A 21,504-nucleotide genomic window follows, 5' to 3' on the forward strand; every position below is an offset into this window, starting at 1 on the left:
TTGACCATGCTAAATTGCCTCTTAGTGTCTAAAGATGTGTTGGTTAGGTGGGTTAGCCATGGTATATGTGTGGGGTTATGGGGATAGGGCCAATGTAGGATGCTGTTTTGGACAGTGGGTGCAAAGTTAATGGGCCAAATAGCCTCCTTGTGCATTGTTGAGATTCCATGATTCTCTGGTTCTATCTCATGGAACAAAGCGTCCAGGTGGACAAAGTATTCCATTCCTTGTTTGGCCTCTTAGTTGCAGTCCAGTAATAAAAGATGATGCAAGTCCAGCTTCTTCACAAACTCACTTTATTCTCTGTTACAACTCCGTATACACACCCAACACCCAGTGCCACCTGTAACCCCTTTATATATCTCGGTGAGTACTAGTAAACAATTAACATACAAATTAGGTCGACAGTGGAAGGTTGCAGTTAAGCCATTGCTAACACCCCTGATGCATCGTAGTCTGAAGCTCGGTCTCCAGCTCATTAACTCAGAGCCAATGTTGCTCAGAGTGCAGACACTCACTGCAAATGTGGTTGCCGCGGATCACACAGATGTCCATCGCCTGCCCCAAGCTGCAGCTACAACACATCATCTGCCCTGCCACCATTATTGTGTTTATTTAACTAATCAGGTTTCAAGTTTAGAAATACCACTCAATGCTTATCTGTAATTATATTACAGAGCTTAATCAGTTAAACTATGAATTTAATTCAGTACTCATAGCTTTGTAGTATCAGTTGAAACTACTGCCCCAGTTCAGAGAGAAAAGAAGCTTAAAAACTCACCAATCATATCCTGTTCACCTGATAACTGCCTCCAGGCTTCAACACTCAGGTCTTGCTGTCTCTGGCTTCCTTCGACTCGCTCTCACGGGCACTCCCTCTTTGCAAAGGACTATAACAGCATGCCCTCCCTCCATGCACCAAATGCCCTCACTTCCCAAATTCCTAGGGTTAGGCACTCAGTCTTGCTGTATTCAATCTCAAGCTGCTAACTCCATAGTGACTTATTTTGTGGACTGCTAAATCTCTTATATTTATACCAGTTGAAGTTCTAGCAATGGGTGTAAATTAAGGGAGGTGGATGCTCAATAAGACCTTGGTGTCCTCGTGCATCAGTCGCTGAAAGTAAGCGTGCAGATACAGCAGGCAGTAAAGAAGGAAAATGGTATGTTGGCCTTCATAGCAAGAAGATTTGAGTATAGGGATAGGGATATTTTGCTGCAATTGTATAGGGCGTTAGTGAGGCCACACTTGGAATATTGTGTGCAGTTTTGGTGTCCTTATCTGAGGAGAAATGTCCTTGCTATAGACGGAGTACAGCAAAGGTTTACTAGGCTGATTCCTGGGATGGTAGGTCTGTCATATGAGGAGAGACTAAGTCAGTTCGGATTATATTCACTGGAGTTTAGAAGAGTGAGAGAGGATCTCATAGAAACTTATAAAATTCTAACAGGGTCAGACAGGGTAGATTCAGCAAGAATGTTCTGGGGGAGTCCAGAACTGGGGGTCATAGTTTCGGGTCAGGGGTAAACCTTTTCGAACTGAGGTGAGGAGAAATTTCTGCACCAAGGGGGTGGTGAATGTGTGGAATTCACTACCACAGAATGTAGTTGAGGCCAAAACGTTGTCTGATTTCAAGAAGAAATTAGATATAGCTCTTGGGGTGAAAGAGATCAAGGGATGTGGGGAAAAGGGGGATCAGGATATTGAATTCAATGATCAGCCATGCTCAAGATTAATGGTGCAGCAGGCTCGAAGGGCCGAATGGCCTATTCCTGCTTCTAGTTTCGATGTTTCTCAGCAACTAAATTGCTTTTTTTTAAAGTTAGGGGAAGAAGAAAGTATCATGCGAATAGTCTTTGGATCCAGATTCAAAGTAAAATACCAAACTATTGATCTGGTCATTCATGCTACATTATATATTGTAGATTAGCTGACAATCTTGACATGACAGGAGGCAACATATTTCACACGCTATTCCAGCTACCAGTGCTTATCCCACAAACGTGCATTTAATCAGATACAAAGCTGATCCAGTTCTTTCTGAGGATGCTTATCAACACAGCACTAAATGTTTTATCCACTGCTCTCTGGGAAACAGGGTTATCTCCAATTTCTGGTCTTGCTTACACCTAATAAGATTTTGATCTAAAATGTTTCCACCTAAAATTTACAGTGGAATAGCATTTTAGGAAGGGCTTTGCACCGTGAAAAAACGAATTGCAATGTAAGTGAGCCGCTAGGTAGTTTTTAAGTCACTGTCGCCGAGACTCTAACCACTCTTCCGAATGAATGTCTGAAACTGCTATATCAGCTATGGAACAACTCCTTATAACTGTGCAGTTATCACCCGATCAGATTGAAGAACATTCTGAAGGTAAGTAATCCTTACCATGTTATTCTCCTTTTCATTTTCAGCTTTTATGAAAGCAACATGCTTAGGAAAGGCAGCCCAGATTTTCAGAGTTACGCGATCCAATTTTCTGAAGTCACTTACACCCAACGTTAGCACTTGAACTTATCAATCACACTTAAATGGGATGGCAATGACATCTCCCATTAGTACCTCATTAACACTAAATGACCAAAATGGGTTTCCAGTGTCGTCAAGTGGTGAAGAAAAGGTGGAATCTGAATTAAAAGCTGAGCAGATACAGTCAAGAGAGTAGAAGAAAGTTCCTTTCCTCTCTCAGCTATTTTCTTTTTTGGCTATGGTTCCTTTAGCTGTTGGCAAGTGCTTTATCATCTACCTTTGTGTCTTTATTCGCCAACCATACCAATTTTGAAGTGATGATGATAGCTTTCCAATTGAGAAAACACACGTATTGCTTTGCAGGAAGAGGAGAATAGGCTGGTCAGGAAGTACAAAGTGCATGTTGCACCCACAATCAGGTATCAACCTTCCTTCCTTTGCGATCATAGAAATAGAATCATAGAAACCCTACAGTGCAGAAGGAGGCCATTCGGCCCATCGAGTCTGCACCGACCACAATCCCACCCAGGCCCTACCCCCACATATTTACCCGCTAATCCCTCTAACCTACGCATCTCAGGACTCTAAGGGGCAATTTTTAACCTGGCCAATCAACCTAATCCGCACATCTTTGGACCGTGGGAGGAAACCGGAGCACCCGGAGGAAACCCACGCAGACACGAGGAGAATGTGCAAACTCCACACAGACAGTGACCCGAGCCGGGAATCGAACCCGGGACCCTGGAGCTGTGAAGCAGCAGTGCTAACCACTGTGCTACCGTGCTGCCCTTGCTAACAAGTATGATTGTCATCCCAATAAATTCCATGTCATTGGTCATGGGTTCCGTGGATCCTTGCAAGGCTGGTGAGCCTGATCCTTGAGCTGCATGTCTGACTGCACACTTGGCAAGGGTTTCCGGGAGGTGTCATTGGTCCTTGTGCTCAATATAGTTGGTATTCCTTCCTTAGGCTCTTTCTCCTGGCCTCCTCTTATCATTGGTTGCTCTTGAAGAATTGTGTCCATTCAGTCAGGAGGTTCCTTCACGTAGTTCTCTTCTGAACAAGGGTCTCCCAGGTATTGACATCTATGTTGCATTTCATGTGGTAAGACCTGTGGGAGTTTTTGAAGTATTTTCTTTGTCCTCCTCTTGTTTGAGAACCTTCCTTGAGCTGGTCAAAAAAGATTTGCTTTGGCAGTGGGAATCTGGCATCCAAGTCATGTGGCCTGCCCAGTGAGGTTGTTTTTGGATGATCATGGCCTTGATGCTGGTGCTCTTAGCTCCTTCAAGGATGCAGATGATAGTATGCCTGTCCTCCCAACAGATGTGGAGAATTCATCTCAGATAGCATTGATGGTACCTCTCCAGGGCCTTGAGCTGATGTCTGTATGTAGTCAGAGTTTCGGAGCCATAGAGAAGAGGTGGGAGGATGGCTGCCTTGTACACTAGGATCTTAGTCTGACTTCAGTTTTAGAGAAGAACAAACATTGAAAGGCAATACTTCACAACAACAGCTTGCTTTAACACAGACAAACTTCCCGAATATAGAAGGGTAGTTAACCAAAATGGATGCCAAACCAAAGAAGGATATATTAGAGAGATACCCAGGTTTGAATCCCCCAATGGTAGATGGGGAAATTTGAATTAAGAATCGACTGATGACCATGGAACCATTGTCGATCGTCAGAGAAATCCATCTGGTTCACTAATGCCCTTTAGGAAAGGAAATCTGCCGTCCGTACCTGGTCAGGCCTACATGTGATTCCAGAACCACAGCAATGTGGTTGATTCTCAGTTGTCCACCAAGGGCAATTAGGGATGGGCAATAAATGCTGACCGGTCAGGGATGCCCATGTCCTTTAAATGAATTTTTTAAAAAATTAAAAACCTGGTCTGTGTCCCTGGGAACAGTCATGGAGCACAAGAGCCTCAACACTGCATCTTTTCCCAGCCTGGCAAAGAAGCATTCTAGACAGAGGCTGGCAATGGTTTCTTCTCCACTGCTACCACCTCAAAGGCAGAGTGTGGAAGTGGTGAGACTGTGGACATAAAGAATCTAATGGGGTGGGGTGGGCTTCTCATCACCGGACAAACCACATCCTGGAGCTTGTTTGGCATCTTAGCTTATATTGGAGTAAATGAGCATGAACCCTGTAGCTGCATTTTGTTGGAAGTTTGTTTTGAAGGAATACTTTAGAATCAGGGAATCCCTACAGTGCAGAAGGAGGCCATTCAGCCCATTGAGCCCATTTATTCCGACTCTTTGCTTCCTGTCGGATAGCCAGTCCCCAATCCACTTTAACACACTACCCCCAACTCCGTGTGCCCTAATCTTCTTCAGCAGCCTTTTATGGGGCACCTTATCAAACGCCTTTTGGAAATCCAAAAACACCGCATCCACCGGTTCTCCTCCATCAACCGCCCTAGTCACATCTTCATAAAAATCCAACATGTTCGTCAAGCACGACTTTCCCCTCATGAATCCATGCTGCGTCTGATTGATCGAACCATTTCTATCCAGATGCCCTGCTATCTCCTCTTTAATAATGGATTCCAGCATTTTCCCTACTACAGACGTTAAGCTGACCGGCCTATAGTTACCCGCCTTTTGTCTCCTTCCTTTTTTAAACAGCGGCGTAACATTAGCCGTTTTCCAATCAACCGGCACTACCCCAGAATGCAACGAGTTTTGATAAATAATCACTAACGCATCCACTATTACCTCTGACATTTCTTTCAATACCCTGGGATGCATTCCATCCGGACCCGGGGACTTGTCCACCTTCAGTCCCATTAGTCTACCCAGCACTGCCTCTCTGGTAACATTAATTGTATTAAGTATTTCTCCTGCTGCCAACCCTCTATTGTTAATATTTGGCAAACTATTTGTGTCCTCCACCGTGAAGACCGACACAAAAAACTTATTTAAAGACTCAGCCATATCTTCATTTCCCACTATTAACTCCCCCCTCTCGTCCTCCAAGGGTCCAACATTCACTCTAGCCACTCTATTCCTTTTTATATATTTATAAAAACTTTTACTATCATTTTTTATATTAATTGCTAGCCTAGCTTCATAGTCTATCCTTCCTTTCTTTATCGCTTTCTTAGTCTCTCTTTGTTGTTTCTTAAATTTTTCCCAATCACTTGTTTCTCCACTATTTTTGGCCACTCTGTACGCAGCTGTTTTTATTTTAATACTCTCCTTTATTTCCTTCGTTATCCACGGCTGGTTCTTCCTTTTCTTACAATCCTTGTTTTTTGCTGGAATATATTTTTGCTGAGAACTGAAAAGGATCTCCTTAAAAATCCTCCACTGTTCCTCAGCTATCCTACCTGCCAGCCTGCTCTCCCAGTCTACCTTAGCCAATTCATCCCTCATCCTATCATATTTCCCTCTGTTCAAACAGAGGACACTGGTTTGGGACCAAACTTTCTCCTCTTCCATCTGAATCAGAACCCATCCAAGTTTTTCTTAAATGTTAAAAGTGACCCCGCATTTACCACTTTATCCGGCAGCTCATTCCACACTCCCACCACTCTCTGCGTGAAGAAGCCCCCCCTAATATTCCCTTTAAACTTTTCTCCTTTCACCCTTAACCCATGCCCTCTGGTTTTTTTCTCCCCTAGCCTCAGTGGAAAAAGCCTGCTCACATTCACTCTATCTATACCCATCAAAATCTTATACACCTCTATCAAATCTCCCCTCAATCTTCTACGCTCCAGGGAATAAAGTCCCAACCTATTCAATCTCTCTCTGTAACTCAGCTTCTCAAGTCCCGGCAACATCCTTGTGAACCTTCTCTGCACTCTTTCAATCTTCCTGTAACTAGGTGACCAAAACTGTACACAATACTCCAAATTCGGCCTCACCAATGCCTTATATAACCTTACCATAACACTCCAACTTTTATACTCGATACTCCGATTTATAAAGGCCAATGTACCAAAGGCACTCTTTACGACCCTATCCACCTGTGACGTCACTTTTAGGGAATTCTGTACCTGTATTCCCAGATCCCTCTGTTCAACTGCACTCTTCAGAGTCCTACCCTTTACCCTGTACGTTCTACTTTGATTTGTCCTTCCAAAGTGCAATATCTCACACTTGTCTGCGTTAAATTCCATTTGCCATTTTTCAGCCCATTTTTCTAGTTGGTCCAAATCCCTCTGCAAGCTTTGAAAACCTTCCTCACTGTCCACTACACCTCCAATCTTTGTATCATCAGCAAACTTGCTGATCCAATTGACCACATTATCATCCAGATCATTGATATAGATGACAAACAACAATGGACACAACACCGATCCCTGCGGCACACCACTAGTCACAGGCCTCCACTCAGAGAAGCAATCCTCCACAACCACTCTCTGGCTTCTTCCATTGAGCCAGTGTCTTATCCAATTTACTACCTCCCCATGTATACCTAGCGACTGAACCTTCCTAACTAACCTCCCATGAGGGACCTTGTCAAAGGCCTTGCTGAAATCCAGGTAGACAACATCCACCGCCTTCCCTTCATCCACTTTCCTGGTAACCTCCTTGAAAAACTCTAATAGATTGGTCAAACATGACCTACCACGCACAAAGCCATGTTGACTCTCCCTAATAAGTCCCTGTCTATCCAAATATTTGTAGATCCTACCCCGTATCACACCTTCCAATAACTTGCCCACCACCGACGTCAAACTTACTGGCCGATAATTTCCCGGATTTCTTTTGGAACCTTTTTTAAACAACGGAACGACATGAGCCACCCTCCAATCATCCGGCACCTCCCCTGTGAATACTGACATTTTAAATATGTCTGCCAGGGCCCCTGCAAGTTCAACACTAGCTTCCCTCAAGGTCCGTGGGAATACCCTGTCCGGTCCTGGGGATTTATCCACTCTGATTTGCCTCAAGACAGCGAGCACCTCCTCCCCTTTAATCTGTAAAGGTTCCATGGCCTCCCTACCAGTTTGCCCTATTTCCGTAGACTCCATGCCCGTTTCCTCAGTAAATACGGATGCAAAAAAACCATTTAGTATCTCCCCCATCTCTTTTGGTTCCATACACAGTCTACCACTCTGGTCTTCAAGAGGACCAATTTTATCCCTCACTATCCTTTTGCTCCTAACATACCTATAGAAGCTCTTTGGATTTTCCTTCACTCTATCTGCCAAAGCAACCTCATGTCTTCTTTTAGCCCTCCTGATTTCCCTCTTAAGTAGCTTCTTGCACTTTTTATACTCCTCGAGCATCTGATCTGTTCCTTGCTGCCTGTACATTTCATACAACTCTCTCTTCCCCTTAATCAGTGTTACAATCTCCCTCGAGAACCAAGGTTCCTTATTCCTATTTACTTTGCCTTTAATCCTGACAGGAACATACAAACTCTGCACTCTCAAAATTTCTCCTTTGAAGGCCTCCCACTTTCCATTTACATCCTTACCAGAGAACAGCCTGTGCCAATCCACACTTCCCAGATCCCTTCTCATTTCATCAAATTTGGCCTTTTTCCAGTTCAGAACTTCAACCCGAGGACCAGATCTATCCTTATCCACGATCAGGTTGAAACTAATAGCATTATGATCACTGGATCCAAAGTGTTCCCTCACACTCACATCCATCACCTGCCCTAACTCATTTCCCAATAGGAGATCCAATATCACATCCTCTCTAGTTGGCACCTCTATATACTGGTGTAGAAAATTCTCCTGAACACATTTTACAAACTCTACCCCGTCTAAACCTTTAACAGTATGCGAGTCCCAATCTATATGTGGAAAATTAAAATCCCCTACTATCACAACTTTGTGTTTCTTGCAGTTGTCAGCTATCTCTCCGCTGATTTGCTCCTCCAATTCTCGCCGACTATTGGGTGGTCTATAATACAAGCCCATGAATGTGGTCATACCTTTCCTGTTTCTCAGCTCCACCCATAGGGCCTCTGTAGACAAGCTCCCTAATCTATCCTGCCTGAGTACCGCTGTAACATTTTCCCTGACCAACAATGCCACCCCCCCCACCTTTTATCCCTCTGCCTCTATCCCGCCTGAAACATTGGAACCCTGGAACATTGAGCTGCCAGTCCTGCCCCTCCTGTAGCCAAGTTTCACTAATGGCTATAATGTCATATTTCCACGTGTCTATCCACGCCTTCAGCTCATCTGCCTTCCCCACAATACTCCTGGCATTGAAATAGACACACCTCAAAAAATTATTTCCACCACACTCTACCCTTCCATTTGTGATTTTGCTTGAACTAACCTGTCTTTTTACCCCTGCTCCACTATCTGCTCTGGCACTCTGGTTCCCACCCCCCTGCAAATCTAGTTTAAATGCTCCCCAATAACATTAGCAAATCTCCCTGCAAGTATATTGCTGGGGAAGAAGGGGCCGATGATTGGTAGTGCCGTTTAAAGGCAGTGTCCAATTTCAGTTTTGCCAGTATGTTGAAGCCCAGTCCCCTTCTATGATGGCATGAAGCACGACCCTTTGATTTTTTTTTGGCAGAGTGTCATAAGGTCTGAAGAGAATACCAATCGGTTTCTCTGAGCCGAAACAACACTCTGCCATTTTTTGGTAAGATTTTACCTTATCTTCCAAATTTTTGCCAACTGATTGAACCTTTAGCCCTTTGCAGATTGATTGAGGTGGATGTTTGCAGAATTGTGCAGACTATACAAGCCTTTAAAAATGGCAAATGGGACTTGGATGCGGAAGACCATCTCCCATTTCTAACAGATCCAATTTTTGCCAGTGATTCATCCAGGAGGGAAACCCAAACTCAGCAGGGCCATTTCAGCTCAGTTCAGCTCAGTTCAGACAGGCCCCATTTTGGTTCTCTCAACGGTCTTAGCCATCCGAGTGGAAGTCACAAATTGATAGAGTGGATTAACATTTTAAAAATGGCTTCAGCTGTCAAAGAGTTAAACAAGAACCATCTGCTGGACTGCTTTGATCAACAGGTTTGAAAAATTAGTCATATCTCATTGTGCAGTTTTAATAGAGTCTTTGTTGATATTTTCACAAGAGTTATCATTATGTCACTATGAATGCATGGCTGTGTTTCAGGAGCTTCAATTATCTCAGCAGAGAGCTCTGAGTTTACAGTTTGATTGACAGTTTAAAGACTGTATTAAAGGATTCATTTTTATTGATATGAGACATGAATATAAATCTGCTTGTTCTTCTTAGAGATTAACCACATGAAGTGATTTACAAGCTTTGAATGGGCTTTAACAATGGAGCTTTTTTCATAGTGTAATGTGGAGAAATGAAAGCTGTATCAGATTGTTAGAAATTTTTCTATCCTCTTCACATGGCTGTTGAGATCTGTCCAGGTATGGAGGGTCTTAGCTATGAGGAGAGATTGGGTAAACTGGGCTTGTTCTCCCTGGAAAGACGGAGAATGAGGGGAGACCTAATAGAGGTGTACAAAATTATGAAGGGTATAGATAGGGTGAACAGTGGGAAGCTTTTTCCCAGGTCGGAGGTGACGATCACAAAGGGTCACGGGCTCAAGGTGAGAGGGGCGAGGTATAACTCAGATATCAGAGGGACGTTTTTTACACAGAGAGTGGTGGGGGCCTGGAATGCGCTGCCAAGTAGGGTGGTGGAGGCAGACATGCTGGCATCATTTAACACTTACCTGGATAGTCACATGAGCAGTCTGGGAATGGAGGGATACAAACGAATGGTCTAGTTGGACCAATGAGCGGCACAGGCTTGGAGGGCTGAAGGGCCTGTTTCCTGTGCTGTACTGTTCTTTGTTATTTGTTCTTTGTTCAGAGTTGATACTTGATGAGTAAACATGGAGTTGTCATGGAAGGATGGGGGGCCATGGGGACAGATAACTTGGCATTGAGTGAGTTATGAGGTGATATGGATGGTATAAGGGGCCATGGGGCTGGATGGGGAGCATTACTTGACATTGAGTTGACATGAGTATATAAAGGGCCATTGATGGGTGGGTGAGTGTTAAGGAGGAATAAGGGATGAGGGTATAAAGGGCATAGCAACTGTTAAAACAGCAACAAAGTCCCAGAGAACAGTGGAAGACTTTCTAATCCATCTGCCTCAATCCCCGTAGCTGTTTATGCGATGTTTCTGGAGTTGGCCAGTCTGAACCTATCCTGCACCTGCCCCTGGAGCGAAAATCACGAGTTGGGAAATATCCCAACACAAGCTATCCACCTCAGAAGCCAAAATCCAGCCCTTTGTATCCTTCTCACAAGTTATTTAGCACCCTATCTTTGTATCATCAGCAAATTTGGCTATAATACAGTCAGTCCCTTCATCCAACAATTAATTTAGGTTGTAAATGGTGTGGCCCCAGCACTAATCCCTGTGGCATTTTATTAGTTACAGTCTGCCAACCTGAAAACGTCCATTTATCAACACTCACTGTTTATGGAGGAAGGATGTGTAGGCATTGGAAAGAGTACAGAGGAGATTCACAAACATGATCCCAAGGATAAACGACTGTAGCTATGAGGATAGATGAGAGAGGTTGGGAATGTTTTCCTTGGTGAAAAGAACTCTGAGAGGAGATTTGATTGAGGTGTTCAAGACGCTGAAGGGTATGGAAAGGGGAAATCATAGAAATCATAGAAATCATAGAAACCCTACAGTACAGAAGGAGGCCATTCGGCCCATCGAGTCTGCACCGACCACAATCCCACCCAGGCCCTACCCCCACATATTTTACCCGCTAATCCCTCTAACCTACGCATCCCAGGACTCTAAGGGGCAATTTTTTTTAACCTAGCCAATCAACCTAACCCGCACATCTTTGGACTGGTGAGAAATTTTGGACTGGTGAGAAATTGTTCCCAATTAAGGGATCACCAAGAGCAAGAGAGCACAGACTCAAAATAATTGGCAAAATGGGTAAAAGCGATGCCAGGGAAAGCTTTTTCACCCAGAGATTTTGATTCAATTTGATGTGATTTGATTTATTATTATCACATGTATTAGAATACAGTGATAAGTATAGTTTCTTGTGCGCTAATCAGACAAAGCATACCGTTCATAGAGAAGGAAAGGAGAGAGTGCAGAATGCAATGTTACAGCATAGCTAGGGTGTAGAGAAAGATCAACATAGTGCGAGATAGGTCCATTCAAAAGTCTGATGGCAGCAGAGAAGAAGCTGTTCTTGAGTTGATTGGTATGTGATCTCAGACTTTTGTATCTTTTTCCCAAAGGAAGAAGGTGGAAGAGATTATGTCAGGGTGTGTGGGGTCCTTAATTATGCTGGGTGTTTTTCCAAGGCAGCAGGAAGTGTAAACAGAGTCAATGGATGGGAGGCTGGTTTGCATGATGGATTGGTTGGAGTCTGGAAAGAACTTCCTGAGAGGGTGGTGGACACAGTTTCGAGTGAGGTATTTAAAAGGTAATTGGATTGTTATCTGAAAAAAAAGAATGTGTAAGGTAAGGAAATGGGACGAGGTATAATGTTCGTTCAGAGACCAAGTACAGACTCAATAGATGGGATTTCATGGCCTCGCTCAAGCAAGACCGAAAATTCCCGCTCAAGGTCAATGGACATTTCCATTGTCAGCCCCTCACCCTCTCCGATTCTGTAGCAGGCGGTAGAATTCCGATGAATAGGTCGAATGGGTTCCTTCTCCACTGTAAAGATTCTGTGATTCTGCAATTATTAGCTAGCCATTAGACCATAAGACCATAAGACATAGGAGCGGAAGTAAGGCCATTCGGCCCATCGAGTCCACTCCACCATTCAATCATGGTTGATTTCAACTCCATTTACCCGCTCTCTCCCCATAGCCCTTAATTCCTCGAGAAATCAAGAATTTATCAATTTCTGTCTTGAAGACGCTCAACGTCTCGGCCTCCACAGCCCTCTGTGGCAATGAATTCCTTTATCCATGCTAATATATCACACCCGGCACAACAAACCCTTGTGCAGTAACCTTTTATATGTCACCACATCAAATGCCTTTTGGAAGTCCAAATGCGCTACGACATCCAATGATAACCCTTATCCACCCTGCTTGCATCCTCAAAGAATTCTGATACATTTATCAGACATGATTTCCCTTTTGCAAAATCATGTTGATTCTACCTGATTGTGTGATGATTTTCTAAATATTCTGCTATTAACCTCTTAAATTTTCCAATGACAGATACTAGTATAACTGGCCTATCATTATCTTATTTCTGACCCCCTCCTTTCTTGAATGGAGGTGTTACATTTGGAGTTTCCCAATCCGCTGCTTAGCACTGCTGTTTCACAGTGCCAGGGACACCCGGGTTCAATTCCAGCCTTGGGTCACTGTCTGTGTGGAGTTTGCACTTTCTCCCCGTGTCTGCGTGGGTTTCCTTCCGGTGCTCCTTCGGGTTTCTTCCCACATTCCAAAGATTTGATTTGATTTATTTTTGTCACATGTATTAGTGTACAGTGAAAAGTATTGTTTCTTGTACGCTATTCAGACAAAGCATACCGTTCATAGAGAAGGAAGGGAGACGGTGCAGAATGTAGTGTTACAGTTATAGCTAGGGCGTAGAGAAAGATCAACTTAACATGAAGTAGGTCCATTCAAAAGTCTGACGGCAGCAGGGAAGAAGCTTTCTTGAGTTGGTTAGAGTTAGGTGGATTGGCCATGCTAAATTGCCTCTTAGTGTCCAATGATGCACAGACTGGGGTTTAATAGGTTTATTATGTGGGGTTGTGGGGATAGGGCCTGAGTAAGATGCTCTGTTGGAGAGTTGGTGCAGACGTGATGGGCCAAATGGCCTACTTCTGCACTGTAAGGAATTTATGATTCTATGAAATGTTGACAGGGCCACATCCATTGGCACCTGATTCTGTTCTTTCTGGAGTACGTTAAGGGGGTTGGAATGATTATGTGAAGAACGAAATTCAAACACAAATTTCAATAACACAGTGATCTGAACATTTCAAAACACAGGCCTGGATTTTCACCTTAAGGAGCACTCTGTGTGGCTGCGCTGTTGGGGAGTTGAGACACCTGGAAGAGTTTAGCTGTGCAGGGTGGCGGAATTTTTCTTTGGTGTGGGATTCCTGTAGGAACCCTGCAAGGCATCTGGACTGCCAAATAGTATAGGGGTTGTGTGGTTCCAGATGGTCGCCATGGAAATATGATGATCACCTGGAGTTCTGGGGGAGGTTAGACAGACATCGGTTAGAGGTGGTTAATTGGGTGATTGGGAGTGACCGCAAGAAGGAATCGTGTTCCTCCTAGTCCACAAACAGTGCTGTGAAGGCACTTATAGAATCATAGAATCCCTACAGTACATCGAGTCTGTACCGACCACAATCCCACCCAGGCCCTATTCCCGTATCCCTGCACATTTACCCTGTTAATCTCCCTGACATTACGGTCAATTTAGCATGGCCAATCGACCTAACCCGCACATCTTTGGAGTGTGGGAGGAAACCAGAGTACCCGGAGGAAACCCACACAGATACAGGGAGAAAGTGCAATGACCCGAGGCCAGAATCGAACCTGGGTCCCTGGCACTGTGAGGCAGCAGTGCTAACCACTGTGCCACCGTGCCACCCATGGATACTTCATGGATACTGCCCTTTTCAATTCTTTTCAGCTGTAAGATTTCACAAGACCTTACCTTATGGTTAAAAATAGAACGACTGTCAAAAGGTGATGAGTGTCCGAAAGGAAGAACAGCAAAATCAGACCAGTTTGAACAGTTGCCATCAAGTATTTGAGACAAATATGGCAACAGCTGCCTCTGGTTGCTGGGCAGTTGGAAGTAGCTCCCGTATCCCCTCAAGCCTGCTGCAGCATTCAATGAAAGTTGGAATATTGTGTACAGTTCTGGGCACCACACTATAGGAAAGATGTGAACGCATCGGAAAGAATGCAGAAGAGGTTTACAAGAATGGTTCCAGGGATGAGAAACTTCAGAATGAGGATAGATTGCAGAGGTTGGGACTGTTCTCCTTGGAGAGAAGAAGGCTAAGAGGAAATTTGATAGAGATGTTCAAAATTATGTGGGGGTTGGACTAGTAGATAGGGAGAAACTGTTCCCTCCCAAAAGGATCAAGAATGAGATTTAAACCAATTTGCAAAGAAGCAAAAGTGATGTGAGAAAAAGCTTTTTCACACAGTGAGAGGTTCAGGTCTGGAATGCACTGCCTGGAAGTGTGGTGGAGGCAGGTTCAACTGAGGCACTCAAGAGACCATCAGATGATTATTTGAATAGAAACAATGTGCCGGGATATGGGAAAAGGACAGGAAAATGGCACTAACTCACGCTCGTTTGGAGAGGCGGTGCGGACACGATGGGCCAAATTGCCTCTTTCTGTACCTTCTGATCCCCGTGGCATTCTACTAGTTACAGTCTGCCAATCTGAAAAGGATCCATTTATCAACACTTTCTGTTTCTTGAGGGCGGCATGGTAGCACAGTGGTTAGCACTGCTGCTTCACAGCTCCAGGGACCTGGGTTCAATTCCCGGTTTGGGTCACTATCTGTGTGGAGTTTGCACATTCTCCTCGTGTCTGCGTGGGTTTCCTCCGGGTGCTCCGGTTTCCTCCCACAGTCCAAAGATGTGTGGGTTAGGTTGATTGGCCATGCTGAAAAATTGCCCTTTAGTGTCCTGAGATGTGTAGGTTAGAGGGATTAGTGGGTAAATATGTAGGGATATTGGGGTAGGGCTGGGTGGGATTGTGGTCGGTGCAGACTTGATGGGCCGAATGGCCTCTTTCTGTACTGTAGGGTTTCTATGATTTCTATGATTGAGGAAGGATGTGAAAGCTTTGCAGAGAGTACAGAGGAGATTCACAAGAAGGATTCCAGGGATAAACAACTGTAGCTATGAGGATAGATTGGAGAGAAGGGGACTGTTTTCCTTGGTGAAAAGAAGGCTCAGAGGAGACCTGATTGAGGTGTTTAAGACCCTGAGGTGTATGGGACAGGGTAAATAATGAGAAACTGTTCCCACTCAAGAGTACATCTGTGATTCTGTGGAAGCATGAATGATCTATGATCAAACTCCATACCCTCCCTTTTGCCACATATCACTTAATGCTTCTTGTTAACGCAAATCTATCAATCTCAGAATTAAAGAGAACAATTACCAGATGATGGCATCCATCCATTTTAGGAGATGATGGACTGTGGCCGGGGTGTATGTCACTTCTGGTTTTAACATCATCTGTTATGGTTGTAGAGGCCAATTTGTGAGTGGTGCCATTAACATCTGGCCTTAACTGCCATTTGTGAAAGAGAGTTTGAAACTTAGGCCATAAGACATGAAGCAGAGGTAGGCCACTCGGCCCATCCAGTCTGCTCTGCCATTCAATGAGATCATGACTGATCTGATGTAATAATCCTCAACTCCATTTTCCCGCTTTAGAGTCATAGATTTACAACATGGAAACAGGCCATTCGGCCCAACTTGTCCATGCTGCCCCTTTTTTTGAACCACTAAACTAGTCCCAATTGCCCGCATTTGGCCCATATCCCTCTATACCCATCTTATCCATGTAACTGTCTAAATGCCTTTTAAAAGACAAAATTGTACCCGCCTCTACTACCACCTCTGGCAGCTTGTTCCAGACACTCACCACCATCCGTGAACCTCGGGGTTCTCTGCCTTCCTTCAAATTGCGCCAACATTATTTTTCAACAAAGCTTTGTACTACGTTAGATGCCTAGATTTTTTACAATTTTGCAGGCCTTTAAATCCTGCAATAACGCACCTGTTCCAGTCTCACAATGTGCAGACTCCCAGTCAATGACATTCCTGATGCCCAGAACTCATTGTGCCTTAATCGCATAACCCTTGATTCCCTTACTGATTATAAATCTGTCTATCTCAGTCGTGAATATACTTAACAACCCAGCCTCGACAGCCCTCTGTGGCAAAGAATTCCACAGATTCACTGCCTTCTGAGAGAACACATCCTTCTCATCTTAAGGGACAACCCCTTACTCTTAGATTATATCCTTCTACCACCCTTTACTCATAGAAGTGTTTCTTAACTTGACTGCTGAAGAGTTTGGCTCTAGTTTTTAGACAATGTGCCCTAGTCCTACATGGGCAACATAGCAGAAATACTCTCTCTTCCTCTTAGTTCCACTTAATACCTTGACAACTGCAATCAAATTCTATAAAATGTAAGGATCATCTTTCAGTCTTCCAAATACCATGAATACAGCCCTAGTTTGTGCGATCCTTCCTTGTAATGTAACGCTAGAAATCCAGGGATCTATCTCAGAAATCCATGCAGGTGCACATGCTCCAAGACATCCCTCCCAAGGTGTGGTGCCCAGAACAGAACACAGTTCTCCAGATGAGGTCTAACCAGTGCCAGTACTGATTGTTCCGACAACCTACTTGCAGATTCCACAGGAAGCCCTTCTCAGCTTCTGTTGCCCAGTTCTCCTTCTATCTGAAATGGCCAACACTGTCACATCCGTGAACCTTGGGGCTCTCTGCCTTCCTTCAAATTGCGCCAACATTATTTTTCAACAAAGCTTTGGACGACACTAGACACCTAGATTTTCACAGGCCTTTAAATCCTGCAATAATGCACCTGTTCCAGTCTCACATTGCACAGAGTCCCAGTCGATGACATTCCTAAAGCCCGGAGATCATCGTACCTATCTATGTTGTACTAATAACAGAAACCATGGCAGAGGAGTCCACATCCCACGGATACAAAATTGTGCTTTGCCGTGCTTCTACTTTGCTTTTGGTCCATTAGACATTCTAGATTCTCAATCTCAGCTCTACCATTGACTAGGGATCAAAAGGAAAATTGTAGAGAAAGTTACCTCATGGTGCTATGATGCCTCAACAACGCCCCCCTCACTCCATACCCCGCAGCCCCACCCCCCTTTTCTCCAATTTTCTTTCTGTAAATTGTTTTCTCTTTCAATATTTATTCTCCCTTCCTCCCCTCGACCTGTTTTCAATGCTCAAATGGGTGCCGCATAAAGGGCCCCATGTGTGACAAGTGGGTGGTCTGAGCTAGCCTCAAGCTTTGCTTCACGCCTTTTGAGTATTAATCGAACATGGTGCCGGCAACTCACCCATATATTGAGCCACTGGTCTGGCCGACAGCAGCCTGGAGGTAAGTTCTAGGAGGAGATTGTAGAGCGGCAATTAGGAGGGAGTCTTCTATTGAGTTCTTTGCAAATGACACTGAGACAAGTGGCTTGATATTTATTGTCCTGGAATGTGTGAGCCACCTGTGGAGAGGTGACAGTCATTGGCAGTTTGCAATTAATGTCAATGAAGCCTGAGGCCCAGTTTTAGGGCAACCTCTGGCTCCCCCCACAGTTAGTTGCACACGTTCCATTCTCAGTGTTCATTTCATGAGCGTAAAGAATTTCAATCCACTGTGTCTACACACATGTACTTCAACTGAATGTTGTTATGCGCCATTTAAGATTAAGAATGATGGCTGCTTTTGCTTTGCTGACATAGGGAGGGTGTGAGAACAATTGTTGCAGTGCAGCATTGCCCTGAGGCCATTTTAAGCAATTTATTACAGGGAAGTGTTGACTGAAGAATGATGCATTCAAGGGAAGAGTGAATTAATGAGTCCTGATGTTCAAAGGAAAGAAAATGGACACAAATAAATGAAAGTATAGAAAAAAGAACTTTCAGCATTAATCTTGAGTAAAGGCATTAAATGAATGTAGAAATAGACAGTATCTAACATAAAAGTTTAAAGTTTATTAGTGTCACAAGTAGACTTACATCAACACTGCAGTGAAGTTACTGTGAAAATCCCCTAATCGCCACACTCAGATCCTCTATCTCTTTCCTGTACTCTGTCTCATCATTGTTTGAGATCCAACCCATGACAGTGGTATCATCAGCAAACTTGAAAATCGAGTTGGAGGGGAATATGGCTATACAGTCAGAGGTGTATAAAGAGCATAGTAAGGGACTAAGGACACAGCCTTGCCGAGCACCGGTGTTGAGGATGATCATGGAGGCGGTGTTGTTGTCTATCCTTACTGACTGCGGTCTGTGGGTTAGGAAATCTAGAATCCAGTTGCAGAGGGAGGTGCCGAGCCCCAGGCCATGAAGTTTGGAGATGAGTCTCGTAGGAATAATGGTGTTAAAGGCTGAGCTGTAGTCTATGCATAGGAGTCTGACATAGGTGTCTTTGTTATATAGGTGTTCCAGGGTTGAGTGTAGGTCCAGGGAGATGGCGTATGCTGTGGATCTGTTGTGGCAATAGGCGAACTGCAGTGGATCCAGACAGTCTGGTAGGCAGGAATTGATTTGTGCCATGATTAACCTTTCGAAGCACTTCATAATGATGGATGTCAGAGCCACCGGACGATAGTCATTAAGGCACGTTGCCTGGCTTTTCTTTGGTACTGGGATGATGGTCGTCTTCTTGAACCAGGTAGGACCTCAAGGTGTAAAGAGAGATGGAAGATGTCTGTGAATACCCCCGCCAGCTGGTCCACGCAGGATCTGAATGCTCATCTGGGTACCCCATCCTGGTAAGAAGTCTCACAACACCAGGTTAAAGTCCAACAGGTATATTTGGTAGCAAAAGCCATTAGCTTTTGGAGCGCTGCTCCTTCATCAGGTTAGCCCATCCTGGCAGTTGCTTTCCGTAGGTTGACCTTCGAGAAGGCTGCTCTGACATCAGCAATGGTGACCTCGGTTACAGGTTCATCTGAGGCTTCTGAATGGAGGGCGTGCTCTCACTGACCTCTTGCTCAAAACTGGCATAGAATGCATTGCGCTCATCGGGGAGGGGTACATTGGAGTCGCCGATTTTACCTGCCTTTATCTTGTAGCCTGCTATGTCTTGCAGATCTTGCCATAGTTGACGGGAGTCCATATGGCTAGCCTGGGATTCTAGCTTGGTCTGGTACTGTCTTTTGGCATCTTTGGTGGATCTCCTTCGATCATATTTGGCTTTCTTGTATAGGGTCGCCTGACTTGGACGCCTCAGACCTGGACCTCAGCAAACAGTGGATTTCCCTGTTCATCCATAGTTTTGGGTTGGGAAACACACGGATTTGCTTCTTTGGCACACAATCTTCTACACACTTGCGATTGAACTCAGTTACTGTAGTGGCGTACCAGTTCAGACTGGTCACAGAGATTTTAAATACAGTCTACTGATTCTAAGTAATCCCGTAGGAGATCATCCAATTCCTTAGACCAACATTGCACAACTTTCTTTGACAGATTCTGCTGTTTCAGTTTTTGCTTGTAAGCCAGGAGCAGGAGCAGAGCCTTGTGGTCTGATTTGCCAAAGTGTGGGCGGGCAATAGAGTGATAGGCATGTTTGATATTTGTGTAGCAGTGGTCTGGGATGTTTGGGCCTCTGGTGGAGCAGGAGACATGTTGGTGGTATCTTGGTAGAACGCTTTTGAACTTGGCCTGATTGAAGCCCCAGCCACGATGAACAAGGCCTTTCGTCTCAAGGCTATTTGTGGCGGTGTATATTTCAACCAGCGCCTGTACGACTACTTAAGTTGAAAGAAATGAAGGCAAATTAAATCTAAATAGAGGTGCACATTTACTAAATGTAATACACAAGAGAAATATTAAAATAAAACTGAAGATGAAATAAAAATTCTGGTCAGAAAATTGTAAGAGGAACTGAACAAATCAATCCATTAGAGAACCTCCCAAGTGACTATCCCTCCATATAATACTATCTGATGATAGTGTTCGCATTGCTCTCTCCACATCATTCATTGAGCGGTGCCCAGAGGGAACACCACTCACAGTCAGCTTGTCTCAGCTCATAAATATTCATTTTCCTTTAACATTTGCCGAATCACATCGTCCTCCTTCTAAATTAAGATTTTTACTGCCACTTCAAAATGCATCGATGAGATCCACCATTTTGGTTCAAAAACATATTCAAAAAAATGAAAGACTTGCATTTAAATAAACCACTTACCCAACAGACATCGCAATGCTGTTTTACAGCCAATGAAACACTTTTGATGCATAGTCATTGTTTTAATGCAGACAATGCAGCAGCTAATTTGTGCATTGCAAGCTTCCACAAACGGCAACATGATAACAAAAACAGATCATCAGTTTTAGTGATGTGGATTATGGGATAAATATTGGTCATTCTTTACTTTCAGAATACACTTGCAACTCTGAAGCCTTCTACTCTTTGCACCCCCATAGCCCATTGACTCTGTCTATATTCCCGCTGCCTTGGAAAAGCAGGCAGCATAATCAAGGACCCCACGAACCCCGGACATACTCTCTTCCACCTTCTTCTGTCGGAAAAAGATACAAAAGCCTGAGGTCACGGACCAACTGACCCAAGAACAGCTTCTTCCCTGCTGCCATCAGGCTTTTGAATGGGCCTTTTGAATGGGCCTATCTCGCATTACGTTGATCTTTCTCTTCACCCTAGCTATGACTGCAACACTACATTCTGCACTCTTTTGTTTCCTTCTCTATGAACAGCATGCTTTGTCTGTATAACGTGCAAGAAACAATACTTTTCACTGTATCCCTATACATGTAACAATAATAAATCAAATCAAATCAAAAATTTGCTCTCGTGGTGACCCGAGTTCGATTCCCAGCTTGGGTCACTGCCTGTGCGGAGTCTGCATGTTCTCCCCGTGTCTGTGTGGGTTTCCTCCGTGTGCTCTGGTTTTCTCCCACTGGCCAAAAGACGTACTGGTTAGGTGCATCGGCCATGCTAAATTTTCCCTCAGTGTACCCAAACAGGCGCTGGAGTGTGGCGACCAGGGGATTTTCACAGTAAATTCATTGCAGTGTTAATGTAAGCCTACTTGCAACACTAATAAATAAACTTCAAACTTTAAATAGTGAACGCAGGTGCACAATCACTGCAAGAAGTCTCTTGGGACTGAGGGTGAATTTTTTCCACTTCAGATTGTGGGTCCTGCAGTGACTAAAAATGTCCACAGAGTATAGTACAGAATGGTGCAGAAACGCCCATGACACCAAAGGCTTGTATTCATTTAATTAAGCTCTGAAAAAATGTTAATGAAATCATAGCCCCATAATGTTGTGCTGAAATACCTTTGCTGGAGCTCGGTGCTGATATAAA

The sequence above is a fragment of the Mustelus asterias genome, chromosome 2, assembly GCF_964213995.1.
Source record: "Mustelus asterias chromosome 2, sMusAst1.hap1.1, whole genome shotgun sequence".
Taxonomy (NCBI): domain Eukaryota; kingdom Metazoa; phylum Chordata; class Chondrichthyes; order Carcharhiniformes; family Triakidae; genus Mustelus; species Mustelus asterias.